Source organism: Neovison vison, chromosome 3, assembly GCF_020171115.1.
Source record: "Neovison vison isolate M4711 chromosome 3, ASM_NN_V1, whole genome shotgun sequence".
Classification (NCBI taxonomy): Eukaryota; Metazoa; Chordata; class Mammalia; order Carnivora; family Mustelidae; genus Neogale; species Neogale vison.
In genome coordinates, this window is record NC_058093.1 from 122,910,519 (window position 1) to 122,916,619 (window position 6,101).

Consider the following 6,101-nt stretch of genomic DNA (forward strand, 5'->3'; position numbering starts at 1 on the left):
TTCAAGCTCATGGATCAGAAGAATAAACATTGTTAAATTGCCTATACTGCCCAGAGCAATCTGCACTTTCAATGCCATCCTGATTAAAATTCCACCAGCATTTTTCAAAGTGCTGGAACAAACAATCCTAAGATTTTTTTGGAACTAGAAAAGACTCTTAATTACTAGAAAGTGTTCGGAAAAAACAATAACAACAAAGCTGGGGGCATCACTTTACCTGATTTCAAGCTTTACTACAAAGCTGTGATTACCAAGACAGCATGGGACTGGCATAAAAACAGACACATAGACCAGTGGAACAGAGTAGAGAGCCCAGATATGGACCCTCAACTCTATGGTCAATTAATCTTCGACAAAACAGGAAAAAATATACAGTGGGGAAAAAAAAAAAAACAGTCTCTTCAATAAATGGTGCTGGGAAAATTGGTCAGCTACATGTAAAAGAATAAACTCGACCATTTGCTTACACCATATGCAAAGGTAAGCTCAAAATGGATGAAAGACCTCATTGTGAGGCAGGAATACATCAGAGTCCTAGAGGAGAACAGAGGCAGTAACCTCTTCACATCAGCCACAGCAACTTCTTTCAAGATATGTCCCTAAAGGGAAGGGAAACAAAAGTGAAAATGAACTTTTGGGACTTCATCAAGGTAAAAACTTCTGCACAGCAAAGGAAACAGTCCACAAAACGAAGAGGCAACCCACGGAACAGGAGATGTTGCTCTTGATATAAGCATCCAGAACATTCTCTTCACAGCTCTACCATCACCCAACCTTCCGAGTTTGTTGATTTTCTTCTCCCAGAGTGCAGAAGTCCTCTTACAGTTGCTTTATTTTCTCAGTAGATATGGAAAACACAGTCATCTGCTGAGGGTAGGGGCTTCGGGGAGGAAAGGTGTACAAGGTGACCACCATGCTCTAAGCCTTTGGACACCACTGAGGGGTCCCAGCCTAACTGTGACAGAAGGACACAGAAACGTGTTTGGTGTGGGCTACCATGACTCTAGACACATTTGAAAATCCAAATTTGTATAACATGAGTATCTCTTCTAAGTCTTTTTTTTATTTCATTTTTAGAAATCAAATATTGAGAAATCAAATATTTCATCTATTATTGTCTAATTAAAACTTATTGTACCAAAACATGTGTTCCATCCTCATTTTTAGGCTCATAAATATTTACACATGTTCTCACTGAAGACAAAAAGGTCATTTTAAATCTAGATAAGCAGTAACATTTTTAACCAAAGAAGGAGGGGTGTTTCATTTAGCTACCTTTCCAAGGCCTGTGAGGAGAGCTCCACAGGTTTTCCTCATCACTCCCAGATGTGCTGCAGAGAGACACTGGCTGGATTCCTGATGTGCTGCAGAGAGAGAAAGTCCTAGCTGGACTCCAGATGTGCTGCAGCGAGAGGGTGCCCCTTCTGGACAGCAGATGTGCTACAGAGAGTGAGCCACAGCTGGAATCCAGATGTGCTGCAGAGAAAGTGAGCCCCAAGCTGGAATCCAGATGTGCTGCAAAGAGAGATAGAGTCTAGGCTGGATTCCAGATGTGCTGCAGAATTAGTGAGTCCTGGCTGGACTCCAGATGTGCTACAGAGAAAGCCCCTTCCTGGACTCTAGATGGGCTGCAGAGAGGGAGTCCCTTCTGGACTGCAGATGTGCTAGAGAGAGAGAGAGCCCCAGGCTGGACTCCAGATGTGCTGAAGAGAGAGTGAGCCCCTGGCTGGACTCCAGATGTGCCACAGAGGGAGAGCCCCAGGATGAGAAGGGAGATCCAGGCTTACAAAGCCCCCTTGCATCCAGCCTGGGATCCTTCCTGGCACAGAGCCTGCATACTGTGTGCCCCTGGGAGCAAGGGGTTCTGGTGAGCACTGTCCCTGCTCTAGCATCTTCAGTGAGATGGATAACCTTGAGTCATGGGACCATCCAGAGAGACACTGTTTCCAAGTTTGCCCAGTGCTTCGGACCCACTGTTCTCCATTTAGATGCTGGGTGTGGGGAGAGTCAGGTGGTGAGAGAGGGACTCCTGATTCCATGTTGCCATGGCCAGCACTCTGGTAAACCTGCTGAAAACAGAGCTGCACCCCTCCCTGGTGCCTTGCCTGTTACTTAGGGCCTTCCCCGTCCCTGAACTCCTCCCCAAGCATGGTGCTCCTCGCAGTCCACAGAAACTCATCTCCCATGCCCAGAGGCAGTGGTCTCTTGGGGTTTCACAGACCCCAGCATGACCCACACCTCCCGCACGTCCTCACGGAGCTGGAGCCTCAGCATCCACCCCCCGGAGACTGCCACACTCTGCAGACATGTTCTGGCCAAGCCTACAAAGTGACTCCCCTGAGCCTGCCCCATTTCCCAGGCATAGCCTGTGTCTCCTGTGGGTCGCCCATCCCCCACTGGGTTTTCTGAGGTTTCCAGCCATCCCAGCTGCATGTCTGCTGAGGGTTTGCTTGGCTTCCTTGGCACGCGACCATGGAGACCCGAGACAACACACAGCTCAGCAGCTCCAGACACCCACTCTAAGCCAGCCTGGGCAGTGTCTGAGGACAGTTCTATCCTGCTGGCTCTGGGCTGCCTCCCCTTCCTCCTGTCCTCCAGGCGGGGAGCTCATCGGCATCATCTGCTGGGCATCTCCCAAGTGCTGAAAGCAAGCAGGGGCTCTATCCCCCATGCTCCCCATGGCTTTGGACAAGAAAGCACCCCAGAGCCCAGGACCGGGCACAGACAGGACAGCCTGAGACGGAAGCACGGGCATCCAGAAGAACCAAAACAAGAAGACCGTGAGTGCTGTGAAGCATGGCAATAATCTGCTGGCAAATGTGCAACTGGAACTGAATGCAGAGAAGAGAGAAAGCAGGGAAGAAGCATGGAAAACAAAACCCCCAGACTGCACTAAGACTGAGGAATGCTGCCCTTCCACAGACTCAAGAAGCTCGCGAACTCCGCGCTGCTTAAGAAAAATACACAGAGAAAAGACGATAAAACCCCTGAAGACTGAAGCCGCAGAGCAAAGGTTAAAAGTTGGGAGAACGTGGGACGGACCTTGCGCAGCCACGCCAGCCAGGAAGCGTCAGGCACCATGCCCGCCTCGCCCACCTCTGCTTGGGCATCTGACCACAGAGCATTCACGGTCCAGGAGAGATGGTGGATTTTGTTTGCTGGGCTTCTACCTTTCTGTTCTTCCAAGTTCTCTTCTGGAGCAGTGTCTGCAGGGTGCTGGGCCCAGCAGCGTTTAGAAGCTCACTGCAGGACAGGAATTCCGTCCAGGGATCTGGTGTAGACTTTGAAGTAGGTGCTGGAAGGAGTTAAGACTTTGGGACTGCTGGGATGGAATGAATGTATTTTGCATTCAAGAAGGACATGAATTTTGGACAAGGAAGCAGGATGTTGTGGTCTGAAATGTGTCCTCCAAATTCCAGAGGTTGAGAACTGTCCACTCCAAGCACTCTTAAGACAATCATAGACTTGGGGCTTGTAAGAGAGGCTCATGTCTCAGTCCGGAGCCTGGGAGGCCAGCACATGCAGTGTCTGGTGAGAGCCTGCTTCCTGGTTCCCACACAGCCTTCTCGCCCCGTGCTTACTTGCAGGAAGGAACAAGGGAGCTTCCTGGGCTCTATTCCATGAGGGCACTCATCCCAGGTGTGACCTAATCACTTCCCAGTGACCTCCACCTCCTTACACCATCACAGTGGGTGGATCAGATTTCAACATACAAATTTTGGAGGGACACCAACATTCAGTACACAGCCAAGCCCTGACACCCAGTGTGGCTGTAGACAAGGGCTTCACAGATGCAGTGAAGATAAATGAGGTTGCTGATGTGTGGTCCTCTTTCAGGAAAATACAGACACTGAAGAGCCCGTGCTCCATCGCCCTGTCATGGGAGGACACATGAAGAAGGCAGCCATCTGGAACCGAACTCTCCATCCCTCCCAGCCTCTAGAGCTCAGCTGCTGTTTTGGCCCCGCCGACGGTACTTGGTTACGGCCGCCCAAGCAGACTCAGAGACTCTAAGTCCTGCTGACAGGACAAGCAGACAAAAGAATGAGTCAAGAGCCAACTGTGTGAGCAAGACATCTGACAGACCTGATCTCACAGATGTGTTGTGAACTCTGTGTCCAACTGGAGATGCACATAAGTAGTCGTGAACACAGCAGACACAGGCGAGTCGACCAGTTCCAAGACAGCAAAATCGCCTTGGCTGTTCTCAGACCACAGTGACATTCAGCGAGAGACCCGTAAGAAAAAATAACTAGAAAATCCCATCTTTTGAAAGTAAGCCACAATCTCTAAGTAGCCCATGGTACAAGAGAAGAAGAAATCAGAATGAGAATTAGGGATTATACGAAACTGGGAGATAACTAAAAACACATCAAGATACGTAGCTGCAACTCAAGCATTTCTGGAGGACAACAGGGTGTTGGTGCATCAGGAAAGGAAACAAGGTGGAAATCCACGACTGAAGCGCCCACCTCCTGGGGGACGTTAACCTCAACCCCTCCCTCACGTCGATGGCAGAGACCAAGGCCGGGTGGAGGCTGATCTACACACCAAGGATAAAATAATATGTGCATACACGAGACAACAGATCATCTCACACATCTTGGGAGAGGAGAAGATTCCTTAAACAGGACATGGCAAGTATTCCCATAAAGGAAAACAATGTTAAATTGGACAAAATAAAACTTAAGAACTTCTGTTTATCGAAATACTTTAAAGCGAGGAAAGGACAAGCCAGAGTCAACAGTCACAGAACCAGCCTGTGGAGGACTCCTTGTGGGAGGCCCTCAAGAGCCCTGCAGACCTGGTGAGACACAGACAACTGCCCACAACTACCATCTGGCACCAGGACGGGCGAGAGGCAAACCGCAGACAACAGTGGGGGCCAAGGGTGTGCAGTGATGGGCCTCTCACGGCCATGAGAAGGGACATCTGAAGCATGATCTGGCTGTCCCTAGTGAAGCTGAACTTCGGGCATGCACACACATATGGGTGCGCATCGCGGCAACCAGACACGGGAAACAGCCCAGCCATCCCCCCATGGGGGAGGAAGACGTGAGTTGTGGAACACCAGCTGGGATGCGACACGCAACCTGTGGGCGCATGTCCTACATGTATTGAGAGCTGGAGGGGGCAGACACAAAGGACACTGGGCCTGCGTGGCTGTCACACTGTCCTGCCGTGACCGGGTGGCTGAACAGCAGCAGCTTCCTCCTCACGGTCTGCAGGCTGGACACCCAGCGTCAAGGCTCCAGTGCATCTGGTGTCTGGAGAGACCATCTCCTGGTTCCCAGATGGCCACCCTCTGCTGGGTCCTCCCGTGGGGGCAGGGGCAGGGGCAGGACGCCCTCTGGACTCCATACACCAAAGGCACGAGTCCCCTCACAGGAGGCTCCCCTTCATGGCCTAACCACCTCCTCAAAGCCCCGCCTTCTCCTAGCATCATCTTGGGAGGTCGCTTTCGACCTAGGAGCTTTGGGAGGACACAAACCGCCCATACAGAACTTGTGACTCCACTCCACAATGTTCAAAACCAGGCAAAAGTGATCTGTGGTGTCAGAAGTCAGGCATTACCTACCCTTGGGATGCACCAGGAGGAAGGGGCCCTTGGGGGCTCCCGGCAAACTGAAGTGTCTCAGCCTGAGCGCTTGGTACACGGATGTCTGCTCTGAAATTTTGCCCATCTTCAGGCTCATGACTTACACAGTTGGGGCTGTATATCTTGTATTGCAATAAAAAGTTAACTAAAAATCCAAACAATACAAAAAACTTTGGACCTATCCCTTCCAGGCACGGAAGTTTCTATCAGAGGAGAAAGGTTCCAAAGCAATGCATATAGCATGACCCCATGCTTGTAAACAGAGCATGCACACAGCAATGGGTTACACGCCAACATCATTTATTTAAAAAATATTTATTGGGCATGTGCAATGTGCTGACACAGAACAGACCTGGAAGACATCTCTACGACTGTACTACCCATGCAGAGTCCCGTTGCATGCATGGCCAGCTCCGGGGCCCGCACGGCCTGGGACAGCCCCACCTCCTGCATGGCGAGGGTGGGGGCTAGGGCAGCAAAGACAACACGACACACGATGCAT